At 38.9% G+C, this 12,790-nt stretch overlaps 1 pseudogene; it reads right to left on the minus strand.

Moving 5' to 3' along the window:
- Positions 1 to 868: 868 nt before the first annotated feature.
- LOC141438573 (uncharacterized) lies at positions 869 to 9,284 on the minus strand (annotated as a pseudogene).
- Positions 9,285 to 12,790: the final 3,506 nt, after the last annotated feature.

The raw sequence follows: 12,790 nt of genomic DNA on the forward strand, positions 1-12,790 counted from the left end.
ATAATAAAAATTGTAAATTAGTTCTAGCGTACGGTACGGACAAAAAAGAGTACAAATTAAATATGCCCATATGTATGGCCATAAAATACTTAAATATCGCAACCATTTTGTATGAAAAATAAAGGTTCTCTTTCAACCATTTTGTATTTTTTCTTCGCGTATGTTCTACCGACTTAGTTATTTAATAAGAAAACATTTTTTTTTCCTAGCTTAGTCTGCAGCACTGCTTATTGCCCAAAAAATATGTTATTTCAGAAAGAGTGTTTCAAAAAGGAATAAATTTTATTAAGATTGGTTTTTTGGAATCTTTTTGTATTTTTTAATTTCAATTCCAAATTTTTACTTTTACGGTCATCCCGTAAAACCTACTTAAATTGATTGTCCGGGTGAGCGGTTAGTTCCAATGGAGTGCCGAAAGTTTCTCGATGAGGGCTACGGTATAGATGTCGCTAGCGTCACTGCTTAAGTGGCTAAATAAGAAACAAACAAGCTGAGATATGTGGTGTATAGGGGAAATTCGTGTCTGTACCTTTGTCCAGCAGTGGTGTAGCGGTATAGCACGTGGCACGGAATGCCGAGGACCTGGGTTCGATTCCCAGTGCTGGTCTTATTTTTCTGGTTTTTCTGTGCATTTATATTTCAGTTTGTATTTTCAATCAATTTTATTGTTATTGCGTATCATCTGTTGAGGCGTCAATCTCGATGCAAGGGTGCGTGTTGAAGATCAGGAGATGATTAAAACTTGACTCAAACTTTACAGTATATAATAAAAAAATCATAAAAAGTACATAGGTGTGATAGGTGCGACGTCGTAAAGCCGAGTGAGGCGCTCGGTGTTTATCGCATGCCCGAGCGCTTTGCTTGCAGTTTATACGGCGTTAACATGCTCCCCCTTGGGAACGGAAGTTTCCAAAATCGGCAGTGGGCAGAGTCGATTAAAGGCTCTTCGTAGAGTCCGGAGGTGGTGTACACATCGGCGACGCGTGGCACGCCGTCGGAGCCAGGGTGTAGGCCGGTGACGCGGCCGAGCAGCCAGCGGTTGGGGGGCAGGCGGTCGTCCTTTACAACCACCATCTCGCCAAGTTTGAGGCGCCGGCCATCCTTGTGCCATTTTTGTCTCTTCTGGAGTTCTGAAATGTACTCTTTATAGTATCTACTCCAGAAATGAGTCTTTAACTGCTGCGTCCTCATGTATCGTGAAACGGAGACTGTGGAGTCGTTGACCTGAGGCGATGGCAACATCATCAGAGTTCGTCCGATCAAAAAATGAGCTGGAGTTAGGGGAACTAAGTCTCTGGGGTCTGATGATAAAGGCGTCAGAGGCCGAGAATTGAGGATTGATTCGATTTGGACGAGTAATGTATTCATTTCCTCGTATGTTAAATTTGCAAGGGCCAATACTCTCTTCAAATGATGCTTAATAGATTTCACGGAACCCTCGGCTAAACCGTTAAAATGGGGGCTGTAAGCTGGTGAAAACTGAAAATTTATGGAGTTCTCCGACGCATATTTACTTATTTCCAGCGAAGATGATTTTAATAAACGAGCGAGTTCATTAGAAGTCCCTACGAAATTAGAAGCATTGTCCGAGAAAATGTTGGCAGGTTTGCCTCTGCGGGCAATGAATCTGTTCAAGGCGGCAATGAAAGCCTGTGAACTTAACTCGGTAACAAGCTCGATGTGAACTGCCCTTACAGCCAAGCATACAAATACGCATACGTAGGATTTAATCAACTGACATCCTCTTCCCTTTCTGTTCGCTATCAAAATAGGACCAGCATAATCAACAGCTGTATTAATAAAAGGATAGTCAATGTGAACACGTTGTTCAGGTAGATTACCCATAATGGGCTGTACACTTTTACCTGCGAATCGACAGCAAGTTATACAATTGTGAACGGTTTTTCGAGCAAGGTTGCGTCCACCAATAGGCCAATATTTATGTCGTATTGTGGCAAGTAAAAGCTGCGGACCCGCGTGAAGCAGTAGTTTGTGATAATACTCAAATAAAAGTTTAGTGACATGATGAGATGCGTGCAGTATAATGGGGTGTTTTGTGTCATAGTCATAGTTAGAATTAGATAATCGACCACCCACTCTTATTAAATTGTCTGTATGTAAAAAAGGATTTACATTTATTAATTTATTTTTTAAGGGCAACTGATTATTATTTTTAAGTACATTGTATTCATTTTTAAACATTTCTTTTTGCACGATTACACATAATGAGTTAACTGATGAATTTAACTCCGAAAATTTTAAATAGTTCGTAAATTTGTTGTTTGGATAACGACAGTTAAAGATAAATCTATGAACATAAGCTAATATTCGACGTAATTTTTCGAAGCTAGAATATTTAGTCACAAAAGTATTCATCTCTTCCAATTGCACTTGTTCTGTTAATGAGACGTGGCATACAATTTTAGTTTCTGGTAAGTTGTCAACTTTATGAGTTGGTTTTTTAGGCCAATGTTCTTTATTTAATAATAAATAATCAGGTCCAAACCACCAAATATTTGACTGGTTTAATTGTGAAGGTATAAACCCTCTAGACCCGATATCGGCGGGATTTAATTCAGTTGGCACATAGTGCCATGAGCTAGGATCCGTATTTTCCGTTATTTCGTTGATGCGGTTTAAAACAAAAGATTTTAAAGTTAATTTCGGTGAATTAATCCAACCGAGTACTATGGTGGAATCGCACCAGTAATAACAGCTATCAATATTTAAGCGCAAGGCTGTTTTTACCTTGTCAACTAGACAAGCTGATAAAAGGGCTCCACATAGCTCCAACCGTGGGATTGTCGTAGGCTTAGGTGGGGCCACTTTGCTTTTGGCCATAATTAAATGTACAGAGACCTCTCCATTCTGTGAAATCGAACGAATATAGATGCATGCTGAATATGCCTGAATAGATGCATCGCTAAAAGCATGAATTTCTATTTTTATGGGTGATAGGCATAAAACGCGTCGTGGGATTATATATTATTTAATTCGTGCAAATGTTTTACGAAATTTGCCCAATCTGACTGAAATTCAGAAGATAAAGGTTCGTCCCATGACACTTTAGTTGCCCACAACCTTTGTAAAATTATTTTAGCTTGTAAAACAATAGGGTTTATTAATCCTAGTGGATCAAAGATCTTTGCGATTGTCGATAAGATATTGCGTTTGCTAATCGGGTTAGGAAACGTATTAACGTCAACTGAAAATGTTAAATTATCCTCTGTACTGGACCAAAGCAAACCTAAGGTTTTAGAATATTCATTTTTATTTATTTTAAGCAATTCATCACTAGAATTTTGACCTTGAATCTGATTAAGTAGGTAAGAATTATTGGAGCGCCATTTACGTAAATGAAACTGACCGCTGTGAAGTACATTTGTAAGTGTGTTACATATCGATGGCAGCAAAGTAGATACGGACAACTACATTTTTTCAAAAATGCTTTTTTTACAAAAAATAACTTATTTCAACCATATCTACAAGACTGTTAAAAAAATATTTCAAATTTCAAAATAATGAAGAAAATTTGGCACGTAAAAGAAAACATCTACACCAGCTTTTTAAAAAACATCGCAGTAGAAACGGACATTTGAATTTATCCCCTTTTACTTCGGAGGTTTGACAGGATGCTTGAAACGTCAATAAAGTCATCAGTCACCTGTCACATTCGGATTTGTCAAATTTTAAGAAAACAATGCAAGATACCTACGAAAGTGAGGACCTGTGAAACAATCATGTTATATTATAGTGATAATTGTTGCAATATTAGCGCTAGTAATGAGATTTCTTTTGAGGTTACGGCCTGACGTAAACACGGACATATGCCACTTGTCCGTTTATACGTCATACTTTTTGCATATGTCTCAATCTACAAATTTATTATTTCTAATTTCTATGAGGAAATTATTTGTTTTTTTTTCTTAAAATATTTAAACACTTACGTAGTACTTTTAACATTGGTTTCGTACACTTGTTTTTATTTTTTTAAAGAAAATGAATTAAAATTCTTAAACAACCTAAGTCAGTACTCAAGTTTCTATTGCTTGCAGCTTACCGCTTTTTGGATACAACACGCCTGAACAGATCTTGACTGATGATGACGAGCAATCTGTTTTTTCCTAATAGGTAGAAGTAGTAGGATATCGATTATACTATTCATCATCAGCCAATAGCAGTCCGGACATAGGCCTCCCCCACAAACCGCCATTGCGTCCTGTCCTCGGCTAGACGCATCCAGCTTCTACCAGCAGCCTTTCGCCGATCGTCTCTCTATCTGGTCGGAGGGCGTCTTACACTACGTTTGCCGAGACTCAATAACTTCAGCGGTTGTCGGTGCTTCAACAGATATGACCAGCCCACTGCCACTTGCTTATTCTAGGAGCTATGTCGATGACCTTAGTTCTGTGTCGGATAGTCTCGTTGCGGGTTTTATCCTTCAGAAAAACTCTGAGCATAGTTCGGTCCATAGCTCGCAGAGCCACGTTTCAGCTCCGTAGGTATGTCATGACGGGTAGGACGCACTGGTTAAAAACTTTCGTTTTCAGGCATTACGGTATAATTGACGAGAAAACTCGACATAATTTTCCAAATGCTGCCCAGCCCAGCTGAATCCTCCTCTGGCCTCCTTCTCAAAGTTGTTTATACCTAAGGCTACTGTTACATTATGCTCGTTACTAGCATGCTAATAAGCATGCTTATAAGCATGCTAGAACCGGCTGTACCTGTATAACACAGAAAAAGCATGCTTAATAGTAGCACGTCCCTATGCATACAAGCTAGTAGGTAGCATTTGCTCAATAGTAGCATGCTTTCGTGCTAGTAACTAGCATGTGTTGGTACCTTAACTGCAAAATCTGGCGAAGGTAATTGTGTACTCCGAAACAACATCAAGAAGATTTCCACTAACGATGACGGGCCTCTGATCAGTGCGGCCATTGATGACAATTTTTGAATTATCCACATTCATTATAGCATTATATTGTTTTTAGTATTAAGATTATAGTACATACTGTTTTATTTTTTACAGTTTATATTGTTTTGTTTTTGGTATATATTTTCTAATTTTATTACTTGTACCTAGGTACTGTTGATTTATTTAATATAGTAGTGTAAAACTATAAAAATAACTTAGCTTTTGAGTACGAAAAAACAATTATGAATAAACAAAAATAAAACAAAATTGTAATTTTATTTTAACACATATTTTGCGTGTTTTTGAAACGAAATAAATTAATTTATATGATAGACAGCGATGAAGTTGAGTGGTAGATAACTCGTTTAATAATATGAATAAAATTATTAATGCAAAGTAAATAAAGACATCTACAAAATTTTATCAAAAAAAGAGTGAATACTCGTTGCATATTGTTTAGATTATCTTAAACACTCCTCTAAGTTTTACTGGAGATTCTTACCTTAGCTTATTCGATTTTTATAACGGAATAGGCGTTTGTTTCATTACAACGCATAAACGGATATCAGGCAGATGTCTTCCTCTACGTTTAAGCTCTTTCAATGTAAAAAAAGACATCTACAATTATTCATTAAAATAATGGTACAGAAATAAAATCTGTTAAACAATCAACAAAGACATTATTTTAATGCATCATAGAAAAATTCATGTTAATCGGTCCATTAATCTCAAGTAGTCATTATTTTTTACTAAATACGCTCTCCTGTAAAATAGCAATTTCGTAGATGTCTTCTTTTACTTGCTGCCATCGATATTTGAATTAATCTATCTTCAGAATCATGACCTGAAATCAGGTCATCTATGTAAAAATCATGTAGGATAGCACTAGCTACTTCACTGTCAGCGCATTCTTTGCCTAACTGTACCAGACACCTGGTCGCGAGATAGGGGGCGGAAGCAGTTCCGTAGGTAACTGTGTTTAATTTATATGTTTTTAATTCTTCTGTGGGGTTAAAACGCCACAGTATTTGTTGCAAATTGCGCTGTGAATCATGTATTAAACACTGCCTATAAAATTTATCTATATCTGCACTCACTACGTATCTATGCTGACGAAATCGAATTAATATGCTAATGAGGTCGTCTTGAACTGTTGGACCTACATGTTGAATATTGTTCAGTGACAAACCGGAAGTCGTCACAGCTGATCCGTCGAATACAGCACGGAGCTTAGTCGTGAGACTCATTTCTCGCAACACTCCGTGATGAGGGAGAATGTAAGAGGTTTCCTCACGATTAAAGTGCTTATTTTCGGTCATATGACCTAGTTTAATGTACTCCGAAATAAAGTCACAATATTTATTTTTAAAGTTAGTATCGCGTTTAAACCTGCGCTCTAAACATAAAAATCGACTTAAAGCCTGTTCATAAGAATCTCCTAATACCCCTGGAGGTTTCCTTTAATGGAATTTTTACTATAAAACGCCCGTCTGACTGACGGGTTGTGTTCAGTGTAAAATGACTTTCGCATGCATTGTCATCTTTAGATAAAATGTTATGATCTGGAGCTCGAACTGGTTCAAGCTCAAAAAATTGATTTAATTGATTTTGAAGCTCATTATCAGCGGTATTTTGTAAAAAATTGCAATGGACTGTAGTATTATTATTATTACCTTTGCATGACAGAACCGTACCTGACACTAAATAACCAAATTTACTCTTATTTAGAGACGGTTTATTTTTACCTAATGAAATTCTATGTGTACCTAAAACACTCCAAATATTTCAGCACCTAACAACAAATCTATTTCTGATGGCAAATGGAATGTTGGGTCAGCTAAGAAAATATTAGGAGGAATATTTAGTGATGTACAGTCAACCTTTCGAACTGGTAAAAGTTGCGTAATCTGAGGTACAATGAAGCAATTTATGTCAACTACGTATTTGTCATGACGAGAAGATATAGCTACATCACACCGTTTTGTGATGCGTGACGACTGACAATTTAATCCTTCAACAGAAGTTGAAGTTGAATATGCAGGTAAATTAAGCTTGGAATATAATTTCTCTGTCATCAAGCAACAAGTACTACCGTTGTCCAACAGTGCGCGCACAGTGATTTTGTTACCATCGCGATCAGCGACGTCGACGAGTGCCGTAGACAACAGCACGCTGCTGTGATCAGCGGTGGTAGACGACAGAGCGATATTGTCGTTTGGTGGTCGTCATCAGTGTGCTCGCCCCGCTCGGCGGCGGAGGCAGTCAGTACGGAGCTTGTGCCTGGAGCGCCAGAGCTGTCAGCGCTGGCATGAGACGATTGGTCGTCCGTATGTAATAGTGAATTGTGCCACTTTGAGCACTGTAAGCACGGACCTAGCCGACACTTTTTGTCTGGATGCCTAGGTCGTAAACAATTGAGACATAACTTTAAACTGTTTGCCTTTTGCAGACGTGTTTCTACAGTTAAAGATTTAAATATTGGACACTGATAAACGGCATGTTTATTATTACACAGAGCGCATGAACGTGAAAACGAAGGCGGGGTTAGCTGGTTTGCGACAAAGGTTTTAGGTCGAACATGACTAACATCGCTATGACGACGCCTTTGCTGCGCCTGTGACTCTGCCATGGTTTCCAATAAATCAGCACGATTTTTCAGGAATCCTTGAAACTCGTTCAGTGTAGGAATATCTTTAATGGTGTTTCGGTGTTCCTCCCATTCACGTCTAGTCAAAGGATCCAACTTATTAGAAATCATGTAGATCACAAGCACGTCCCAATGATCGGTAGGCAACTTCAGCGTAGCGAGAGCTCTGAGGTTTTTATTAACAATGTCTATAATATTTCTGAGAGCTCGCGCAGACTCTTTGATCACGGGTTCAATATTAAAAATGGCTTGGATATGATTGTTTATCAGTAATCTATTATTATTTATAACGATCGCATAACAGCGACCATGCAACCTCATAGTTATCCGCTGAAAAGTCTAAGGAGCGGATAATTAAAGCAGCACTATCGGTTAAGGCTGCGCGCAAATAATGAAATTTATGAATCGTGGGTATTGAATTATTCGAATGAATTAATGACGCATAGGTATCATGGAACTCGAGCCAATCTTGATAGCGACCAGAAAAACTTGGCAGTTGGATAGTGGGTAACTTTAAGCTTGGCCCACCTGTAAGGACAGCCCTCGAACCTGACTCCGCCGACTGGAGGCTGTCGGCGCCGCCCGCAGCGCCGCTGTGCCTGTCCAACACCTCTCGAGCGCCGGCGACGGCCGCGTAGTACTGATCTTCAAATTCCTTACGTTCTTTAAACTGGTCGTCTGGAATTTCAGACAGACGTTCTATGTCAGACTGCGTGCTGTCGAAATATGCATAAAGTTCCTCGAATTTAGACAAACGAATATTAATTTCTTTGAGTTGTAGGTTACTAAGTGATTCGCAACTTAGAACGACTTCTAAATATGATTTAAATTGCGTAAGCTTGGATTTATACGAAGCTCGCACTCTAATTAAGCCTTTGAGATCCATTATATACTTAGTGCCAAGAATGAAAATGCAAGTAATAGGTACTTCGCGAATAGATATGCAAGTGAAGCGATAGTTAAATCAAAAAATATAATATTATAAATGCAAAAAGTAGGCAAAATGCGAGGAAACAAGTAAACATGCGCCGGGTCGCCTTTTGTTCTCAAGGCGGAGGAATGCGCGCTGGCCGCTGTGCATGCGCAGACACCGTGCACGACTCTGAGAAGCGCTCGCTTACAGCCACGCAAGAAGCCTGACACAGTACGACACTGTGCTGCGTTGCTGGAAAGCACCGTAAATCGTCTTTTAAGCACAGAAATTAAATAAAATATTAGCCACTTGCAGATGAAACCTAAACACGAATCAAATGGAAATTGATTGATAGGCAATTAGATTTTGTACTTATACAATTAAGCACTAGAAATTTGTTACGACTAGTTACGTGAAATTACCTTAAATTTTGGTAAAATGTTACAAAGAAGAACTAATGAATAGTGAATTTAATTATTATATTTCTCTTAATAAATTTCGTTAGGTACCTAATTAAAGGTTGTACCTAAACGATTGAAGTTGGGGCATTCCAAAGGTAAATGATTTTACCAATGTAGGTACTCGTATCTATTGACGAATGACTTTAATGATGATAATGACTAGGAAATCAATTATGTTAAACGTTAAATGCAACTGGGAATGGACACAAAGTGAAAAATCGGAACGAACTCACAATTAGTTATGCCTTCCTCGGTGCTCACGTAGGTATTGTAATAATGATTGCAGACGACGACTGCTTGATGATGAAGTAATTAATTCTTCTTGTTGTAAATTTCTTGATTAAGTTAAAACTGTGGTTTGTTTCCGTAGGTGGGCCCTTTGGGGTACTTCACTCCTGCAAATAGGCACTTTCTGCTTACGAATCACCCTTCGTTAATTAACTTCTTGACGACCGTTTGTGCCACGCAGTTAAACTAGGCCTGATCTGAGTATGAACACTTGCAAATCCGCTGCTTGTAGTCTGCGTGGTTTATGAAATTTTAATTGTTGTTGCACAGTTGGGCCTGATCTGAGTACAATACTTGCAAATCCGCCACGTATCGCCTGCGCTGTCCTTTGATCTCGCTGTTTGCACACTGCTTGATCGCTAATTGACCTCCTTCGGTGGTCGCTGGGTATAAATCCGGTATCGTAAGGCCAAATGTTGAGGCGTCAATCTCGATGCAAGGGTGCGTGTTGAAGATCAGGAGATGATTAAACTTGACTCAAACTTTACAGTATATAATAAAAAAATTACATAAAAAGTACATAGGTGTGATAGGTGCGACGTCGTAAAGCCGAGTGAGGCGCTCGGTGTTATCGCATGCCCGAGCGCTTTGCTTGCAGTTTATACGGCGTTAACACATCCACTAAAACCTTTCGAAAACTCTATTGGTAAAACGTATGCGTAAGTATTATTTATTATTAGAAAATGCGAAAAAATTACATCGATCCTAGAATTAAATAAACCTACACTATAGCATCCCGATATTCATGCTGTGGTTCTACTTATCGAAAATGGCATAAACAATTGGAAGTGCAAGTGGAAGTGGAAGTGGAAGTGAAATAAAAAAGACCCTCTCCTTGCAGTCGGGTAAAAAAAAACACAAATGAAATGAAGAAACGAAACGCAATCACTGGAAGTGTCTTAGCGTGAATAACAGTGAAGCCGCCGATAAAACCGCATTACGAGAACAAACCGGGCCGATTACGGCGACCGGATCTGGTACCGGCTGCCGGACAAATGAAAAAAAAAATTGCCAATGTATGTACGACTACATAAAGTCGCGTTAGAGGTTGGAGTAAGATCAGAAGATGAATCTGGAAACGGATAACCGTCTCTTGGGGATGAAGTGGGTTGCATCTACCTACCGTAAACCCGTCACGTCGGCGACTAGGTGGCAAAGGAGGAACAACTCGTCAGTTTTAGTGGGTAAAACCTCCATAACCACACCATAACCACGTTCTCGAAAACAAACCGTCATATCAGTTTGGCGATTAGATTTACATAGCAAGCAATTGTATGTAATACCTATGAGAAAGTCAAAGTCAGCTTTTTTTTTGCATAAAATGTGGTACAATGTGGTTCTTAGTATATTAAGTAGTCGCACACATTTTGCCAATTATTGGCACGCAAACGGAGAGGTTAAGTGCTGCACTAGGCAGGGCATGCTTTACAAAAACTGTCAGGAAACAAATGTTAACCATGTCATACTCAGTAGAGGAAAAAAATACAAAAAAGAGAAAAAAGTAATTAAAAAATACCGAGTCAAAACATTCAACTCTCTGTGCCCGCAATCGTTGAACCCGTGGGCATGGCCAGAGACGATAGCAAGCGCCCCGACGGGGCTACTCTGGTGCCATGGAAGCTGGGTAGGGCTCTGGTGTGGGACGCAACGTGTGTCGACACTTTCGCGCTGTCCCACATTCAGGCAACCCACTCACAAGCCGGAGCTGCAGCTGACCAGGCCCAAGTTCTCAAGCGCCGCAAATACTCTTCTCTTTTAAAGACCATGAGTTTGCGGCGCTCGCAGTAGAGATAATGGGTCAGGGCCTTCATAGGGGCCTTGTCGTCCCGGCTGATAGAGACCTCAGGAGACCCCAGAGCTGGCGCTTACCTCTCCCAGCGAATTTCTCTGACTGTACAGAGAGGTAATGCCGCCAGTGTGTTGGGGTCTTGGGGTCTAAGCCGCAGGAGGGCCTCTTAGATAGTGTTTTCTTTTTATAGTTAGGTATATTTATGTAGTTTTTATTAATTTTGTTTCCTATCATATTATTGTATCTTGTGTTGTGAATAAATAAAATTATCTTTTTCTCATAAACATTCGTCGGAAAGATTACAAATAATACTAAAAAAAATGTCTACCCTTGGTGATGGATACCTTCTGGTCACAAATTTGCTCTAGGCTAATAAAGGAAGAAGGTTGCCCAAACACTTTTGAAACGGTGCCTATTTTGTGATGTGATAGATTAACACTGTTCGATACTTATACCTAAGGCCTTGTGAAACAACTCATTTGTATGTCTGGTCGGCGTACGCTGAATCTCTTAAACGCGCCTATCGTAAACGTGTAACCTGAAATGGCGCCGCAACCTGCAAATTTCCCTCTCGCTCCGGCCGCCGTAAAACCGTAGTAAAATTTATACAAATCTAATCAGAATTTAGGCTGGAAGTACTTTTATTCATTGTTTTTTTTTCTTAACAAAGAAAATAAAGCTTAAATTGCGATTTTTTTTTTAACAGAAGTGACTTACAGGTTTCATTTTACTAAAAGCCATCAGTCATCTTGTTGCCTTGTTTCTTGTAGACTAGGGGGGTAGTATTGTACCGGGTGTGGCCTGTAATACGAGCAAAAAATTAAAACATAGATCGTCCTCGTCAAACAACAACATTAGTTCAGCGACTTTTAAAAATAATGGAGTCCTTGAATTTTCCTTTTTTCATACAAATTAAATACTGCTATCAATGTACACGCCATCCTAGGACCCAACTGACGTCGCCTGTCATGCTACAAACATCAAAAATTTTGCTTTACATTGCTTCTTCGAATAAACTTAAAAGTGTAATAAAAATTAAAAAACTAATTATTTTTAAAAGTAGCTGAACTAATGTTGTACAGTTTGAGGAGTATTATCTATGTTTTAATTATTTGCTCATATTGTCATATAACAGGCCACACCCGGTATAACGCAATCGCAATCACAAAATACGCCCAGAAAACACTACTAATATTTTTTTTTTAAATCAAAAGCTTTATCCAAACTTCGGAATTGACAATGTCGGCGGTATTTGAACTCGGTTAGGTTCGGGTACTCTACACAGGCAACGCTGCGGTCAGAACTGATGTAAGCTAAATCATCCAGTTTTTACGACCACGAACACGTGGCCCCAATGGGTCGATTTAAGGGTGACAAAAACCATTTATTATTTAATCAGATATTTAAACCCTGACGAATCTACTGCGAATAAACGCGGGGGTGTTTTTTTGTTGTGGGGTCGTTAGGATTTATTTGCTTTTATGATTAATTTTTGTTTGTTTTGCATATATACAAGGATATTATGTATTATGTTCCTGGAGATACTATATACATGGAACTAAATCTGTGCTCTTGTGGTTGGTTCATCGTGAAGTTGTCCTTCACAGGCTCCTGCTTCAAACGCTCTTGATAAATTTCGAATACAATTTCGCTCAAAAAAACCGAAGTGTCATCAAAGTTCGTTAGGTTGCCATGCCACGGTTTTTATAACTCAAACCAGTTCGACTGAGGCTTGTAGACTGTGAATTGATCTTTGGGGTGTAAATTATTGAAG

Source organism: Choristoneura fumiferana, chromosome 19 (genome assembly GCF_025370935.1).
Source record: "Choristoneura fumiferana chromosome 19, NRCan_CFum_1, whole genome shotgun sequence".
Lineage (NCBI taxonomy): Eukaryota > Metazoa > Arthropoda > Insecta > Lepidoptera > Tortricidae > Choristoneura > Choristoneura fumiferana.